General features: G+C 30.0%; 1 long non-coding RNA gene across 1 annotated transcript; it reads right to left on the reverse strand.

Annotated features, from left to right (window-relative positions):
• Positions 1-4,833: 4,833 nt before the first annotated feature.
• LOC107449393 (uncharacterized) lies at positions 4,834-19,324 on the reverse strand. Its single transcript, XR_001584780.4, has 3 exons — positions 19,223-19,324; positions 16,517-16,886; positions 4,834-13,966 (listed from the first exon to the last, which is right to left on the reverse strand). It is a non-coding gene; the product is annotated as an uncharacterized lncRNA (long non-coding RNA).
• Between the last annotated feature and the right edge of the window lie 933 nt (positions 19,325-20,257).

Here is a 20,257-nt window from a genome sequence, read left to right on the forward strand (position 1 = left end):
TAAGAATTCCGCACCCGTTTCGCACCAACCACAATGCTGACGTAAAATAACCATAATGGTAGACGGATCATGGTCTCTTCGTCTTCAGACTAAACGTGTGAGATTTTCGTGGATTTCTACTCCATGTAACGCGCAATGCAAATGCGGGTTAGTTCCATCGAAAAGTCTTCCATGAAGGCAAATTCCTCGCAATACCTAATCCAGTCCTTGTCTTCTTGATTAGGTTCAAAATTATAAGGCTACGGAGTTGCACATTAGTAGTCGTAAACCCGAAAATTGGGTCGGCAGTTCAGCGACGGTTATAAAATAAGACAGAGATGAAACAGAATTTGCTAAGAGGTTCTCCCGTAGTCAATCAACGTTAAAATTCCGACTTAATTTTTCGGGAAGAATTCATCACCGAATATGTATTACGCACCTAATGCTGGTTATTCTTTTTTTTTTTTTTTACAAATTATTAACATCCGATTAACCTTATAAAATTTCTTGTGCAGATGCATTGGCTCAGACTTGGGGGAATGATTCTCAGTATTGTGATCTGCTTTCTGAACACAGTCTACAGCCAGCATCAAAATTGGAACGGACATTACTATCAGCATTATTCATCCACTTCAGTATAGGTTGCACCGAACCACAACCACCAAGGCGGAGATCTGGATTTGTAAAGTTCAATTAATAAACCATCTTCCAGCTTTGGAAAAATGCCTTGGAAAAACCCACAGTCCAAGCCACAGTGGCAATCTCCAATGTACCAGCCGAAATGGCTAGATTCGCTTTCAAAACCGCAATGGCAACTATCGAAAGCACACCACATGAAACCGTTTATGAAACGACCATTTAAGAATTCAAACTCACTAAACAACCAGCCGCATGACCAATGGAGAGCAGGACCTAAAGAGTGGCAAGGAAGATTTCGTACTAAACCTAATGGCATATTTTTCCGACAAACTACAGCCCAACCCAGAAATTGGCCAGATTACATTCCTCCACTTTCTATTATAAAACTTTCTATGGATGATCCACATGCACTTTACAACTTCAAATAATAATTATTCATTAAAAATGAGGCAAAGCATTTATATGTTTTAAACAAACTCCCATTTGTTAGTGTACGATAAATATATCTGCAAGAAAGTATCTTAAAACAAAATCGAAGCTTTTTAGTACATATATGAATATCTACTGTCTGTCTAACTAAAGAACTTCCCTCGCTACAGCTAGAGCACCGTCTATGACCATGGTTACGAGTTTAAACTATTTCAAGTAAAGCAGGTTTTGACTAGAGTCAGTGAGGGAAGTAAGCAAGAGCCGGACCTCTTTCAAAAAACGTTTTTCTTGTTTCCATAGCAACAGACGGCTCCAAACACTTTGACTGAAAAGTTTTTAGATTGGGCTGATAGATGCTATTTGGCGAATGCTTTTCTCCCCATGCATTGAGGTGAAATTATTTTTCCTATTTTGAGCTGTAGAAATTCCATATTTTTAAACTCAATATATGAAAAAGAGTTTGATTTAGGCATTTTTAAGAGATTATGGTACCGGACAGTGTCTGAATCATTGAAACAATTTTGTATTGCGCTCATTTAAGTTTTAACTCACTGAAAAATATTCCATTGCTTTACCTGAATTTTTAATGCCATGACCAATTTTGAACTAAAAAAAGAACAGTCAGCAAAAAAGAAATTTCAAAATAAAGCTGCAGAAAATTAGAAAATTGAGTAAAGCGATGCTTCATAAGAGTAATTTAAATTTTTCTGACTGAAGCAGTCGGTTTTCTTTTTAGTTATGTAGTTTGAATCTAGGAATGTTTTTTAAAATTATTCTTTTCATTATTTACCTTTTTAAGTTTTTTAGGTGCTTTGTTATGTATTTCAAATAAAGGAAAGTTTTGTTTTTAAGATTTTATAAGTCTCTCTTTAATTGAACTAGGCTAATGATAGAATATATTGTACATTATAGGGGGAAAATGCGGTGCATCAACAATGCAATGATCTACAATGCTTGAAATTGTCCTTCAAATGACGGTTTTTATACATTATGATTGTAATTATCATCAAGACATGCAGACATAAGTTTTCCACTATTTATTCAAGTGTTGCCACAGAGATGACTTAATGCTCACTTTTTAATGGCATATATTCAAAAATTTTATCTCTGAAGCCAGAGATTATTTAAAGCATCAAGTCGAATCGTTAGGGTCTTCTATAATGGCCACCCTTAATGTTTGTTTTTAAGTAAAAAATGAAGCCACAAAAATAAATGCATTGGCTAGGAATCTCAAAAAAATAAAAGTTACTAGAAAATATCAAAACCTGTTTGTTCGCCAGAAAGGAATTGGAATGTGATTATTAGGATTTATTACAAATATGCAAATAAAACTTATCATGATTACTGATAACTCAGTTTTATCTGATGAAATAAAAGTGAAATTCCTTTCATTTTTGACTTAATTTCAGAATCTAAAGCAAGCTAGAAGAAATTTATAAGAACCTGTAAATTAAGTTACGTAAAAAATAATAAGCATAAGCACATAATTGTCCATCTTAAACTACAAAGACAGTTTTTTTCAGAAAACAATATTTGCTTTCATTTAAATGATCAAAATGGGGATTTTTAATTAGGCAATGAGTCATAACACAAGAATTATATAATTAAATATTCAAATAATTTTCAACCAAAATAATGTACAACCGAAATAACGATATGAAACCGAAGTAACGATATAAAAATTAGCTCTTGTTTGAAATAAAGCATCAACTTTGTAAATTTATGAAGAAAAAAAACAATAGTATTTTTCAATTTAATCAGAACGGAAGAATTCATTTTTAGATGACAACTTCCGAATTGGAAAACACTAATCAGAAAGCGTAAATCAAGTTTAATTAATCGCATAGTTTACATCTTAAAGTGTAAAGACGGCACTTTCAGAAAAAACGTTTTTCATTTGATTTAAACCAAAGGAAAATTTTTATGTAGCAAAGAGATAACGCGATTGAATTTTATACAAACTATGCAAACAAAATAATGCGAAAAAAGCATTTATTGATGAGAAAACTAACTCTTATTTGAAATAAAGCACCAAAGTTTGAAAGGAAAAAAAACTAAATTCTTTGTGTTTTGAAAGCTTAGTTTTGAAGAAAATATCCCAACAGCGATTTTTGTTGTACATTGCAGGTAAGTATACGTTGCAAGTACATATTTCAAACATTAATGTCTTTTTAAAGAGCTTTTTATTTTGACTGAAAGCACAAACTTGTTTTTTTCATACCGTAATAATTTAACTTTTTTAACAGACCTGAGAAATAATCCAAACATAGATAATTAAACTTGCTTCTGTAATTATTAAACTCAAATTACGAATTAAAGCCTTTTATTTTCCCTATTTATATCAAACTAACATAACTTAAGGGAGAAAACTAATTTTTATTAAAATATAGATTTGATTGCCTCTGCAATCTTTAGACAAATTAAAATTTTTCTGAAATATCTGGACTACTCAGAACTGATAAAAGTTTTCTTAATCGACCTTTAGTTAAGTTTTAAAATGAGTTCAATTAATGAATTTGAGTGTATGTTGTATTATGTAAGCAATAAAATCAAATATTTGCTAGAAAATTTATAAATTATTTCTTGTGAAGTTCTAAGTTAGTGATTTTATAAGATTAAACGAAATAAAATTTTTAAACAAATTTTTAAACCATGTATTTAAAAATCAAAGATAATTTAATTAGACTTGTGTGCAAGTGACAAGTTTTAACCGAAATTTTTTTTTTTTAATTCATGAGAGAATTTAGAAACTTTCATTATATGAGAAAAAACACAGAAGTTCTTAATTTAAGAGGTTACAAGTGCCAAAACTTTTGATTGGACTTTTCGTTATGCAAACCCACTTTCTGGTTTGACAAAGATTATGCTTATATTAATTTCGATGTAATCTAAAATGTTCATTTTATGGAAAATCTAAACTTTTTGAACAAGAATTAAACAGAATTGCTCAGGCAAACATATCTAGTTGTTCTCGCATACTATTAAAGCANTTGATTGGACTTTTCGTTATGCAAACCCACTTTCTGGTTTGACAAAGATTATGCTTATATTAATTTCGATGTAATCTAAAATGTTCATTTTATGGAAAATCTAAACTTTTTGAACAAGAATTAAACAGATTTTCTCAGGCAAACATATCTAGTTGTTCTCGTATACTATTAAAGCAATTGGGGTGAGCTTGTTTTCCAGTTGATGCCATCCATGGCCAAGAATATTACTACTGCTACACACATTAGTCTACCAGTTTATAGGGTGGACCCATTCATACATCCACAGATCGTAATTTTGACCTGAATTAGAGAGCTTTCAAATTCAGTACCCCCAGAAGTATGATTTGTTATGGAAACATGGGATTTGTTCGGGAAACCTGGGTGACCCGACAGATTTAGCGTGCACCAGTCACCATTTAATACACGGGAAGTCTTCTGTCGGCGGGGATCAAACTCTTGAACATGGGCCGAACGCCCTACCAACCAAGCTATCCCTGCCCCCATATGCTTCGTTGTAAATCATTTAAGCTAAGGTCGTATGTCGAAAACTAGTGTTCAAATATATTCATTATAGAAGTTATTTAAGGTGCCCTCGTAATCTTTAGTACACCAACATCCTGAGCCACACAGCAAGAGTGACACTTTACTTTAAATTGTGCCCAAACTATTTATCAGAAAAAAGCTTTCTAGTAGAACCGTAGAAATTCCCTTTTATGCAAGAATATTAAATACTGAAATTTTCCTAATCTCGATCCTTAATCTGCAAATTAAGACCACATATTAAAAACATCAAAAATTCTTAACCAAAAATTTCATTTATTTTCAATATAAAATACACAGTACAGATACGATTTTTACATTTTATCTTCCAATATATTCTAACATTACAAAAGACAAAAAAATCTATAACCAAAATACTTTTATTATATATAGTATAAATAACAGTAAAATTTCTTTCAACTACTGTAAAAAGTTTCAAACACTAGTTCAATACAATTATACAATGTAAGCATTTACCACTAATTTGTTTCGTTAAACACTTACTACAGATTAATTGCTCTGGGAAAAATTTAGTATTAAAAATGACAATGTTTTCATTTCCTTCATAATTAATTGTCCACATTTCTAAAAGCAAGTGATAATTAAACAGTTTAAATATCAGGATTTATACTAACAGGATAAAACCAACGCTGCGATTATAACACTTTAAAATTAAGTAAACTGCCAGAAATGTAGAAAAATTTCACATTTTGAATTGGTAATTATTTAAACTTTAGCAATTTTAATGTTTCTTTAAAAATTTATGCAAAACTGATACGGGTTAATAGTAAATAGCAATAGAGATCTAGTCAAATTTAAACTCCACAGTTTGTCATTAGTTTGAACAGGATATTTACACCGATAATTTTCTTATATATGTATTAGATTAATTTTAGTGGCAAAATTCTCAATTTATCGAGTTTCAATAAATAAAAATACATAAATTTCTTATCTAATACATCAGAGTAGCATCAATATACAATGATATTTGCATTATGAAAAATTATGATTTATGAATTCTGTCAGGTACATATTTTAATATAAATGTCATTTTATGCCATACACATAGATTACACATTTGATATTTAAGCTGATTAGATAAAGCATTGGAATAACTATTATACAGTTTAAGTTGTTAATTTATCTGATACGAAATATTTAGGAAAAACTAAAAGTTTAAAATTTCAATAGTTTTCTTAAATTAGATTTTATCTAAATATTAGAATTTATCTAAAAAGTAAAAGGAATTTATTAAATAAAATGTACACTTTACCAGTTAATGCACGTTATAGCCTTCTCTTGCTTGCAATAAAATTCAGGTTTTCCAAGCACAATTTAAAAATAACCTGATTCAAAAATATTAAAATTTTGACCTAAACATGAAAAATAATTTATCTACTAATAAATCATTAATTTAAAAGAAACTTTAAGAACTTTCTAAGAGTTTTGAATAAAAGAAAACTGTTAAATGCAATTCAATGCAACTAACTCAGGTCGGTAACTGAATGTGTTTTCACAAGATTTTAATAAAAGTACGAGTTCATTGTTAAAATGTTTTGCTTATGCTGAAACTTTTCTAAAATTTCGAAAATTTACAAAAAAATTTATTGCCATTTTTAAGCAGATTATAAGCCAATATAGAGCGAATACGATAGATTTACTAGTTACACACTTATAGCATAACAATTTTAGTTTAGCGGTACCTCGAATCGTTTAAAACCAACTATCATAAAACTTTATTAAAATTTAGTTTATTTTGAATGCTGAACATTTTTTTTATCCAGCTCTCACTTCAATTTCTAAGTTGCAATATCTCACTTTGATGACATGAATTTCTAAACACAAAGAACGTTCTAAGTTAAAGTACGTCAGAGCTGAGAGTGTTCACGTGCAGCAACGTACAAGAGGGAATCTAAATACTACTTCGAAACTACTGAACGAGTGTAGAGGTCGTCTACCGCTACCATTTCGAACTACACACTTGTGTTCGACGGAAAATTTCGAAATTTTTGAACAAGTTTTTTTGTTAGCGCTATATCAATCTCCAAATCAAACAGAAAGATTTCAAAGAATTAATAGTACTTAAGTTAATACTGTTTAGAAGTCTACGAATCTCAATAAAGTTTATAACTATTTGATTTTAGTCGTTTGCGTAAAAAGTACTTGAACGTATAACTTCAATTTCACTGTAATTAAAATTTCGGCCAAATTGCATTTAAAAAAATATAACTCACACCTTTATTGAAAAATACTATCTATTCCAGCAGTACACAATTTCAACTTAAGACATCAGGCACACAGATTTCCACAAGAGGTAGAATTTCTGTAAGATTCTTAAAACATTACTACAGAAGGAAATTACTCAAAAATCTATCATTGATCTAATGCTAAACTGATCTAATGCTGGGGTTGAGATTAGAAGCTGGAATAGAGAAAGAGCAGTAATCTCCTAAATATAGCCCTTCTTGTAAACTGCTTTAATTTGATCAAACTTGCAATCTTTGAAGAAAGCATGCACATTTTAAATATCAATTAAACAGTCATGAAATTTTATATAAGCAGAGCTTATTTTACTTCCCATTACATAATACGCTGGCTAGTAATAAATTTGTTCAGTCTTAGAAATTTCGAACTTCAATAAAAGCATTTACGTAACTTTTTAATATTGAAAACTTAGCAATTAGTTTTATTACAAATCTCCTTATTTTTTCTAAAAAAAAATGAAGATACTTTTAAAAGACACGATACAATTTTATTAATCCCATGATTGCTAATTATGCTTTAAGTTTTAGACTGGATTCTTTCTGCATAGTTTAAATCTGTGCATATTACATGAAAATACGGTATCGGACGAGAGGAACAGACGATTAAAAAAATACTCTACTGACACTTTGTTCTTTTCGTGCTTGTTATATAACTTCTTTACATTTTGTTTTTCTTTCCTTTTAAGAATTTTAAAGATTTTTAGTGAAAATTGCGATTTAGAGTTAAAATTAACTATTGGAACTTTAAGATAGAACTGCATTTTCATCTTAAAACACTAACTTTAGGATGTTTAAACGCTAAAAATATTACATCAGGCAAGGTATTACGAAGGTGCAATTTGAAAATAAAAAAAATAAAAAAACCAAACAATTTGAAAAGGTACAAAATGCAGTACTGCACCTTTTACGGTAATTTGTAAACTTTAAATATTTGTTTCTTTATAGATAAGCATTTCATTTAATTATACTAAAAAATTACGATTTCTTAACAAACTTTAAAAGATTTTAAGCTCTGTTTAGCACTTTATGAAGGAATTATTTTGTATTCGCTAAGAAAAAAAATGTTCTACAGACCAATAGTTTACTTTTAAAAAGAAAAATTTAAAGTTTAGACAAAAATGAAATATTAGTAAACCAAACGAAAATTTTCGAAAAAAATTTAACTTTATAATTTTTTTTTTGCGAAATTTTCTCTACAACGTTAATTTTAAGTTTTTTTTTTTACTCAATTCTGCATAATGTTTGCTGCTTTATAGAAATTTAAAGAAACTAATTCCACTACTGAAGCAACACGTTAGTGTTAGATGTTAAGGTAAGTTAAGTGATTAGTAAATTAAGAATTATTTTGTTACTTCAGAAGCAAAATTAAGTTACATTAAACGTCCTAAAAAGTATGAAAATTTGCTAAACAGAAATATTGGAATTTTATTTATCTTTACATATAAAAACGCTATAGCCTTCAAGTACTTTAACAAAAAAATACTCAATCATTAAAAGAAAAAATTAGTTAATTTGTTGAAATATTTTCCCTTTCTAACACGTTCATGTCTACAACTTTTTTAAATTATCCGGATAATATATCCAGACTTTTAAATAACAATTATCAAAGTAACCGCTTGTTTTTACATAAATTTTTTAAATTTTATATTCGGCGTTAACTACACTAAGTCATATAAACCTTGTCATGAGAGTTCGTATATTAATTATTTTAACTGAAAGCATGTAGAACAGTAAAAATATGCGAAATTAAATTTAGAAAACCTAGAATTTGAATTTTTTTCCCTTTCAATAAGCACCTTTATAATACCTACGTTTCGCGAGTGCAATTATTATGCTATTATGCTCTGTCTGAATACCTTCCTTTGTTTTTCAAAAATTTACCTCGCTTTATATCTAGTTTTGCACACGAGAGTTTTAAATTAATGTTACAGTCAGTATACAAATTATATATTTTTCAAATGTATTTAAAAAATTAACTTTAAATTGAAATTTAAGTGATTTAATAAAGTAATGTCGCACATAATTTGTGTGTGTATTCACTGTCCATGTTTAAGTTTATTTCAGTCCAGCTCTTGATTCAAAGTTATGAATCCGTGAAAAGTGCAGAGGAGGATATATTGAAATATCATTTCTCACAATTTTGGTGTATAGATTTTAGTGTGCATCCGTTTAAGTTTCGTTAAAGGATTTATTTACAAAACTTAATACATCAATAAAGAAGAAACGAAACTGAGAACTTGTTTAGAGATTTTATTTCTGAATGTTCTAACATGAATACTAAAAGTCAATTTAAATAGTTTGTGAACTACTGTAAAACAAAGTTCATAAATTATGCAATTAGAGACAGCAATAACTGTTTAATTTAAGAGTTTTTGTATTTAAGTAACTTTTTCGAAGTTTGAACGTCAGTTTTTTCTTAAAATTAAATTGTGCCAAAATTTACCCTCCAAATAAATATAAATTTAGAAAATTAAGCTTAGATCATTCTAAAGCACTCTAGCATTGTAGTACGGAAGCTATAGTACGACCATTTCTACACTTTTAATTGAGATTTATTCACTTTAGTTTACATTGTATAAAGCAAATTGTATTGTTTTTTGTAAGTATCATAAAACTTAATTAAAATTTAGTTTATTTTGAATACTAAATTATTTTTTTTAATCCAGCTCTCATTTCAATTTCTAAGTTACAATATCTCACTCTGAAGACATGAATTTCTAAACATGAAGAAAGTTCTAAATTAAAGTACGTCAGAGCGGAGAGTTTACGTACAGCAAGGGTACAAGAGGGAATTTGAAAAATCGAAACAACTGAACGAGTGTAGGGTTCGAAGAGGGAGCAGAACTGCCGCTACCAATTCAAACTCCACACATGTTCAGAAATTTCATAATTTTCCGTCCTATGCAAGCTTTTTTTGTTAGCGATATATCAAACAGAATCAAACAGCTCCAAATCGAACAGAAAAATTTCGAAGAATTAATAGTAATTAAATTGAGATTCGTAGACTTCTAAACACTATTAAGTTTTAAACTCTAATTTTAGCAGCGCAGAGAGTTTTCGGTTACTCTTTTTAAAGATGTCAAATTGCGATTGTAGATTTGAGTAATACACCGATGATTAATTTGTTCAGTATTCCTGCTATCAAATTAACAGTCAATATTTTGTGCGCGTGGGAGTGTGATACTACTTTCGCTCTAACCCTCCCCACCCGCTTCAAGAAGATCTATACAACTTGATTTAATCCTCGTGTTTCGTTTTAAATTAAGAACAGTAATCGTCCCTTAATTTGGCTGTTTATTTTCTAAAATTTGGCTTATCTGTCAAAGCAAACTACGTTTGCGTAAAAAGTACTTAAACGCTTAACTTCAATTTCACTGTGTCCCGCAGTGGACTGATCGTTAAGACACGGTTCCCAGTAGATCACCGAAGTCAAGCATCACTGGCTACGGTCAGTGTGCGGGTGGGTGACCACTTGGATTAGTCTGCGTAGGGAGCGAGGGTGTGCGGTATTGGTCCTCGTTAAACTGAGCTACTGTAAAGTGCTCGACTTCGCGAGCAGGTCGTCGGGCTACCGAAGCGGGGGTGCCATTCCCTCCGCAGAGGATCAAAATTGTGATGGCATGTCTTCGGATCAACCTCCGGGATGCTTTCCAGACCATCGCCAATAGTTTATTGTGCAGCTCTAGTGCGACGTTAATTAACAACAATCAATCAATTTCACTGTAACTAAAATTTCGGTCAACTTATTCTATTTTAAAAAGTTACAACTCATACCTTTATTAAAAATAAGAAACATTGCCTACCTATTACAGCAGGACACAATTTGCGCTTAACATCTCAGGCATACAGATTTCCAGAAGAGGTAGAATTTCTATAAGATTCTTAAATCAATGCTACAGAATGAAACATAAAATTCTATCATTTGCTAACTGATCTAATGATGGGGTTGAGCTACGAAGCTGGAACAAAAAAAATAGCAATAATTTCCTAAATATAGATTAAATAGTAATTTCCTAAGTGTGTACAGTCATGTAAACTGCTTTAATTCGATTAAATTTGCAATTTTTTGAAAGCAGGCACATTTTAAATATAAATTTAACAGACTTTCCATTACATGCTGGCTCATAAATTTGATCAGCCTCTTAGAAATTTTGAACGTTAAAAGCATTTTCGTAACTTTTTAATATTAAAACTCAGCAATCTGTTTTATTACAAATCTAGTTATTTCTTAAAAAAAACATTGAATAGAGACTTTTCATAATAAGACACGATGCAATTTTATTAATTCCCCGATTGCTAATTAGTCTTTAAATTTTAGACTGGATTCTTTCTGCATAGTTGAAAATAGTAAAAATCTGCATATTACAGGAAAGTATCGGATGCGTGGAGCAGACAATTAAGAAAATGTGTACAGTCTTCGTAAACAGCTTTATTGGCATTTTGTACTTTATGTTCGTGTTTTATAATTTTACATTTTGTTTTTATCTTCTTTTAAAAATTTTAAACCTTTTCGGTGGAAATTACGAATTAAAGTTCTAATAGTTAATTTTAAATCTTAAGATCGAACTGCATTTTCATCTTAAAACTAAGTTTAGTCTTAAGTTAGTCTTAAAAACTAAAAAATTACATCAGGCAAGATATTACGAAGGTGCCGTTTTAAAATTCAAATAACTGGGGAAGGTACAAAATGCAGTACTGACCGATAATGAATTCTTAAATTTGAAGCATTTTTTTATTTATAGAAAATCGTTTAATTCAATTATATTTTTAAAAAAAATTACGATTTCTTAACAAACTTAGATTTTTAAACTGCTGTTTAGTACTTAATGAAGGAATTCACGATTCTATATTAGTTAAAAACGAACTGTTCTACATACTAATATTTTACATTTCAAAAAAAAGCAAAAAAATTTTACATTTAGGCAAAACTGAAATTTTATTAAATCAAAATTTTCTGGGAAAAATCACATTTTATAAAAAAGTGTTCTTGAAATTTTCTTTATAGTTTCGATAGTTCTTTATAGTTCATTTTAAGTATTTTACTCAATCCTGCATAATATTTGCCGCCTTATAGGAATTTCAAGAAACTCATTCTACTACTGAAGCAGCAAGTTAGTGTTAGATGTGAAGACGTCAAGGTAAGTTAAGTGATTAGTAAATTAGGGATTATTTTAGCTACTTCAGCAGCAAAAATAAGTGACATTAAAACGTTCTAAAAAATTATGAAAAATTGCCAAACAAAAATATTTATCTTTAAATATAAAAACACTATGGCCTTTACTTTAACAAAAAAACTCAATCATAAAAAAGTTTAATTTGTGAAAATTCCCCCCTCCTAATACGTTAATGTCTACAACTTTTCCAAATTATCCAGATAATATCCAGACTTTTAAGCAAATCATATAAAAACAAGGAGTTACTTTGACAAAAAATTTTATTTAAATTTTATGCTCAGCGTTAACTACACCAAGTCTATATAAACCTTTGCACGAGAGTTCGTATATTAATTATTTTAACTGCAAGTTAAAGTATGTAGAACAGTGAAAATATGCTCATTTATATAATTAGTAAGTTTAGGAAACCTAGAATTTGAAGCTTTTTTCCCCTCCATTCAATAAGCACCTTCATAATACCTCCGTTTCGCGAGTAAAACCTCCCTCTATTTTATTCTGTCTGAATACCCTCCTCTGTTCTTCAAAAATTTACCTGGCCTCTAATCTAATTTTGTACACTAGTTTTGAATTTATGTTACAGTATACAAATTATATGCTTTTTCAATGTATTTAAAAATTTAATTTAAATTTATTAAAGTACTCAATTTTTATTTAAAATGTCGCACGTTAAGATTTGTGTGTGTTCACTGTCCTTTTTTAAATTTATTTCAGTATAGCTTGATTCAAAGTTACGAATCCGTGAAAAGTGCGAATGAGGATATTTTGAAATTTATTTTATTTCTCATAATTTTGGTGTACAGATTTACTTACAAAACTTAATACATCAATGAAGAAGAAACTAGATGCGAACGTGTTTACAGAGATTTTATTTTTGAATGTTCCAGAGCATGAAGGCCAAAAGTTAAATAGTTTGTGAACTACTGTAAAACAGGTTTATAAATTATGCTATTAGAGATAGCAATAATGGTTTTTAATTTAAGAGTTTTGTACTTAAGTCACCTTTTAAAAGTTAGAACGTCAGTTTCTTTGAAAATTAAACTTAGCCGAAATTTAAGAAGCTCCAAATATAAATTTCAAAAAATTTAAAGCTTAGATCATTCTTAAGTACTCTTTGCCGTATCGAAACTATAGTATGTCCATTTCTATTCATCTGTGATTTATTCACCTTATTCCGCTTAGCACAAACCAAATTCTTTTCTTTTTGGTATAGGAGATCCTGACCGAAAAACCCATTCTACTTCACGCTAATATGAACCAAATTATCTCTCGTAAAAGAATAAACTAAAAACTAATATTCCAATAAAATTATTTTCATAACGGAAGTTAAATGTCAAGAACAAATGTTTTAAAATAGTGGTATCACGGTGGCGGCAGTTTATTAATTTAGTTATTTTTACTTTTAAATGGCGTGATACAATTAAGTTAAACGACGAGAATAGTTCAGGAAAACTGTGTGCCTGAGGAAGATAGAAGTATAGCAGATAATTTCTTTGCATTTAACAGAAACGTACCTAAAAAATTTTGGCAGAAATTTCGAAAGTTACCGCAGAATGCTTCAAAAACTAAATCTTTGGAAAAAACATTAAGACTAAAACTTTCTTGAATACCTTAAATTTATGCAAAAGTTTATTAAAGCCAAAATCTAATTTTTTTAACAGAATATTTTTACCAATCAAATTTTTAAATAGTTAATTTACTTTTCAAAAGCAAGAGAAATTAGCTTAGAAAATATTTGTATCAGAAATAACATCTTACAGATAACAAATGAAATTTGTAATGAAGATGCAGGATACAAGGAAACAAGTCAATAAAATACAAGGAAACCAGTTAATTGAATATAAATTTTGAAGACCTGAACGCTCCAATTGAGACAGATATGTAGCAGATAAATTTCCACGAAGTTTGTACTAGAAGGAACACGTGAAGTCAGTAGTAATTTCTAGCAGCCATTCTGAAAACAAAAATATTTGTTACTTACTAAGAAAGGAAAAATTCTAAATCTTTAAAATTAGTGATCTGAATGCAAAAAATTGTGGCTACGACTTTACACTTAGGTGCAGTGAAACGCCATACAGACTTCTATAAGTTAAGCTGCTTAAGTACGCTAATTATGTTCTTTTACGCCAATTTCAGTAGTTTGTTGCTGCTTTATGAAACTTTATAATTTCCTTAAGACACGATACACATTAAAGTCTTACTTTTTACGATAAGATATAAAGCAAGAATCATTCACTTAGAATGTACGTATACAATATTTCTTAAAATTTGTTAAGCAAACACAACATGGAGAGAATTAACCCTAACAAGGCTTAACAAGCTCAAGGTAAATAGAAATATAAAATTATTTAATATACATATTTACCTAAATTTTCTGAGAAAACTATAACTAAAAACATTTTTTTGTTTTGTGGAATGCTTAAGAATATGGAAATCGAAATTTCACCTTCTTTTAAACAAAAAATATCGATCCGAGAACTTGAAAATTCACGACAAGATCTGTGAAAATATTCTTGATTGGAATGAGTTTGTAACAGTTTTATCATTTATTGATTTAAAATTAAACCTTTCTCAAAGTTTGTATGAACGCACGATTTGGTATTAACTGCAAATAACACAATTTTAAGAATTTTTCATCATATTCGGATAAATATTCTAAGACAGGTCTTGCAGTAAAATTATATAATTTGGGATTTTGCTCAATTTATATGAAAAATTGAAATGTAAATGAATGATTGATTGAATGTAGAGGTTTTATGGCACAAGATCCAAAGGAGGATATGATACTCCAAACAATTTGTTGAGTCAGATCTAATGGTAAATTGCACAGAACTATTTCATTGTCATAAAATAAATGAGACTAATAAAATTGTTTATCTCAAGACACGTATTTTTAAAAGTTCACCAAAATCGATAAATAGCGCAATTCTATAAAATACACATTAAAAGTAAAACGGTGAAATGTAAATGAGATGATCCTTAAGCCAATGTAACATAGAGGTAAAATTCATCTATCATAACTGCTTCTCTATGGGATAATTATAAAATTCTGAAAGAATGCATATAAAATAAATCTTGAAAAATTTAAATTAGCTGTGGAAATTTCTTAAAATTTAATTCAACATTGCATGTTATGTTAACAAATTTACTGATTTTCCGCACCATTCAAATTTAATTAAAATTGTTTAGACCAGGGTTGACAAGATTTCACGCAGAATTACGCAAGGTAAAATGCTTTTTTTTTCTCGTCCAAAACACTTCCGTCTAAAACTAAATTACAAAATATCAATTAACCAATACTATAAGAGAGATTTCTGTTTAAAGATTTAAAATGACTCCAGGTTTAGAAAGGTTCGCCTATAAATATGATTCTTACTTTATATTATATCGTGTAAAGTTAACTTTTCTGACTCTTGTGTACCTTATGGACTATAATTGCAAATTTTAGTGTTACTAAATAAAATAAAAAATAATGGCGTCTACTTTACACAAAGTTCTTTGTTCTGAGCCGTGGGGGTTTAGGGGTTAGAGGGTTCGCCTTCCAATGAGGTGAACCGGGTTCGAATCCAGTAATGGCTGGTAGACACGAATTTCGTACAAGGCTTGCCCAACCGCAGCGCTGATTTAAAATATCTTGAGTGGTAGACGGATCATGGGTTACAGTCCCCTTGCCGTCAGGCTAACCGTGGGAGGTTCTTTTGGTCTTCTCCATGTGACGCAAATGCGGGTTAATTGCATCAAAAAGTCTTCCATGAAAGCAAATTTCTCCCAATACTTGCTCCAAAAGTTCCCTCGTCTTCTGGATTGGGTTCAAAATTACAAGGCTACTTAGTTTAACATTAATAGTCGTAAACCCAAAAATTGGGTCGGCTGTTCAACGACGGTTATACAATATAAAATTAAAGGAAGCTTTAAAAAACTAAAAAACTTTAAAAAACTACTAAATGGGGGAGCCTAAGAATAGTCACTAAAAATTATTGAATACAAAATAGTTTTGCTATTTGTCTAACTTATCTAGATTCTTATCCGCACGCTGAAGCATATGTGAACATTTAATAAATATTTAATATTAAATATAATATTCCTTTATATAATAAATGTTATAAATTTTTCAATGGTCAATATATTTTAAAAATATCGCAGAACCAAGTATGAACACATAAAATTTTATAATTGTAAAAAATGTAAATATAGCTGCTGAATCACCCTTTCAAAACTAGTGTAGTTTTAATTTCCAAAAACCTTTCTGACACGTTAAGAAACTATTTACCGACCAATTAATCAACAAATTATTGAAATTGAATAAGTGAATTACTCACTTAACGTTAATCACCCTAACGGAATTTAAATTATTAAAATGAAACTTCATAAATCTAATTTATACGAGTTTTTCATACTATTTAGAGTAATAGAAGCTGTGTAATATTCAACAATTCAATTAATCAAAAATAATTTATCAATATCCAGGGTCAAAATGTAAGTTAAGTAGGGAAAAAAAACTCACCCTTTTCTTCATATACACTTTAGATGCATATCCAGCCAAATATTTTCATTGTCTCGTCTCCAGATAAATCTACACATCTAGCCGAATATTTCCACCATCATTATTGTAGTCGTATCACCAAATAGAGTGAGTCTTTCCATGCATTTAGGCAAAAAATTCCACCATTATTATTGTAGTCGTATCTCCAAATAGAATAGGTCTTTCCATGCATTTAGGCAAACAATTCCACCATCATTATTGTAGTCGCATATCCAAATAGAGTAGGTCTTTCCATGCATTTAGTCAAACGATTCCACCATTATTGTAGTCGCATATCCAGATATATTCTCCATAAAACCAGAAATATTTTCCATGTAATCTGAATGAATATCTGTAAAAGATTGATATTACTTGAAAAAAATTAAAAATACTTAAAAATGTCAAAAAGAGAAACATTTTGAACTGTTCAAAAGTTTGCGTTTTCTAAATCTACGTAATTGGAACAAAAATACAAAAATCAGAACTTTTCATACATTTGAAAAAAAACTAAATAAAAATTGCTCTGATATTAAACTTCAATAAAGTTTTTAGAAAAATTTTAGTCCTTCCAGCATTATCCCCACAATTATTTCCAAAAAGTTTTCAAATTGTTTCTTGTTGGTTTACGCACTAGAGTTGTATAATCGACTATTGGTAACAGTCTGGGACACATCCTTGAGGATCATCACAATTTTGATCCTCCGCAGAGGGGATGGCTCCCCTGCTTCGATAGCCAGCCAGAACAGTTTAACGAGGACCGATACCGCACACTGTCTCTTTGCAGGCCGATCAAAGTGGTCACCCACCAGCACACTGACCGCAACAATTAATGCTCGACTTCAGTTCTATTGGGAATCATGTCTTGACGATCAGTCCACTTCGGGACTTATTCATGATTGTACAATATGTCTTGATACATTTATGAGAAGCACAACGTTATTAATTTGTTTTAGAAATGAACGCTACAAGTACCTGCATTTAAAATGAAACACTGCGTAAAATAAACTACCAGAGTTCGAAATAACAGAAATGAATGTTTTATTTGGAAACTCACAAGGGTCATAATATATTTCTAGAAATTCGATTAATTGAACTTAAAAATTGTGTTTACTTTTTAATTTTGTTAAAAAATTTAGCACTCTTTGCATAATGTAGGATACTTTTATGGTGTATTTCTTTGTATTCTGGTAACAAAAAACAAATTTACTAGACTTACGATATGCATGGCATAAAATTGACCAAAAGGTAAATTTACTTATATTTAATTTTTGTGAAGTCTTTATTATGATTAAGATTTCCAGCTATCGAAAGTAAATACAAAAATAAGTAAATAAATGCTTTGTACAGACATACAAAGAAAACAAAATCCTAAAATTTTCAGCAATAAAACTGTACCTAAAGTTTTTCAATATAGTGGAAGTGGGTTTTAAGAGGTTTTTTAAGTTGTGTAATAATTTGTGTTTTTTTCATAGAGACTAAACCCTAGATTCTGTTTTGTGTTTATAATCAATACTAAGTCTCAAACCTGTTCATTTATATAAAAAGTTCAAACTATACTCTTATAAAATCCATTAAGGTATCAAAATACACAGAGTGGTTAAAATTTGTATACCATACTCACATTTTAATATTCAGCATTGGATAGGAGCTTGCAAACTTAATTGTACGGAAAGTAGTACAGTTTGATAAATAATTTAACTTAAAAAATAATCTGAAGATAAAAGTTTGAAATGAGTCTTTAAGGCTTTGTAGAAATAGTGTTAAAACACTAAATGCGAAGTAGACTAGTAAACAATGACATTACCTACTTTCTCACAAACTAAATGAAACTAACAAGAGTGGTGGATAAATTGTTAAATTTCCGGAGGAAAAAAAAATTATTGCATTTCGTAGGTCCGTACGTGCTGCATACGAAACTTATGGTTGCCGGTCACCAATACTTAAAAAATTAGATTTGGAAAAAATATTTGTTTAACTATACTGCTATCATAGCAGCAAATGAAATTTTAATTTTTAAAGTTCAATGAATTTCTTTTCATGAAAAAGCATCCACGAACGTTACTAAAAAGAGATTAAATATACTAAGTTATGTAAAATATTTAAATCCTAATATTATGATCTTTTGTTCCGAATAAACAATTATAAAAAGTAATTTTTAAATAAATAGTTCAACTATACGATAACAAAAAGCAAAAGTTTGAAAATAACAAGCATAATTAGCATAATTTTCTTTTAAATTTTAGCAAAAAAGAAAAAACAATTTTTGTATATTACAAATTGCTAAAATTGAATAATTTACAGAATTTTAACATAAAATTCAGTTAATCGATAACGTATCTCAAACGCTTTCAAGGATTCTAAAATTAAGTATTATACCTACTTCATATAAATTAAATTCTGAAATACGATGCACATATGAACGCTAGCATTTAGAATTAAATATTTCAAGCGCAACAAACCGTTTAGGTGCGTTTGCTTTGGAAAACCTAGAACGAAAAGTGCTACGTGTAACTTTTTATTGACTACTTATTTTAAACTAGTTGAACTGCTACGAAATCTAAACCGGAATACATTAAACTACTTTATAAGTATAATCAGGCAAAAATTGGTAACCCAAACTCCGTCTGGTTAATTTGAAAATTACTAAGCGCAATTATTCATGCATTAAAATAAAGAAAGTAAACTTACCTGATCGAATCAAACTTCACAATTGCAAGGCCCACAAACTTCAAATCATAGACGTATTATTTACTTATGTTTGTATCACCGAAAAATCGACTCGTGGGCGATGAAAAATTAAATAACGCACTCTTATATAGGTTAAAAAAAACTGTGCGTGAGATTACATCCGGCTGCTAGTTTTTGCTTAATAAGTGAAATTTCATATGGACAGAGCCTCTTTGTCATAGTGGTATTTTCTTTCCACCAAACGTTGTGAAAGATAGAGATAGTGGGTTTGAATCCAGCCGTAACCTGATAGTAATTTTTGACTGAACTTCCTTGTTTTCTGATATCTGATTTTCAACTTTACAAGAATTTATAAGGCATTTCTTTGTATATAAGCTCATAAGCCTGATTATATATGTACTGGGGCCTCCCTGGCAGAGCAGTATCACCCACCAAACGCTGTGCAAAGCGTGGAGGTAGCGGGTTCGAATCCCGTTGTTACCCTGGATGGATCTTCGTGCTGTCCTTCTCTGTATTGTGCTATCTGTCCTCCAATTTGACAAAGGTTTATAAGCCTAAATTGAGCACACATGCCTGTAAATGTATGTAAATCCTATAAACTAAATAAATATGTATGTACTATGAACAACTGCTTGGGGTCTTCATGGCCACTGAGTATTGTTAATCCACTAAACATTCTGAAGCTTAAAGGTCGTAGGTTGGGTTCCCACTGTAATACTGAATATATTTTTCATTCTTACTATGCGATTTTAATTAGTAACTTGTTGTGCCCTGTTCTTTCTTTTGAATTAAGCACATAGGTCTGTATTTATTTATTTATTTGAATGCATATCCAGGCTTGTATGCTCATCACAAAGTACGACTTATAAGAGCATGTCAACTGGAAGAACAGATAGTACAAGTAAGAAAAGGATTTCATAAAGATACAGGATTGATATCAAACGGATATCATCCAGGTTTAGGACAGGATTCGAACTCGCCACATCCACGCTAACCGAAATGGCTAGACCACTCAATCAGGGAGGCCCTCTCTCA

This window comes from Parasteatoda tepidariorum, chromosome 3 (assembly GCF_043381705.1).
Source record: "Parasteatoda tepidariorum isolate YZ-2023 chromosome 3, CAS_Ptep_4.0, whole genome shotgun sequence".
Lineage (NCBI taxonomy): Eukaryota > Metazoa > Arthropoda > Arachnida > Araneae > Theridiidae > Parasteatoda > Parasteatoda tepidariorum.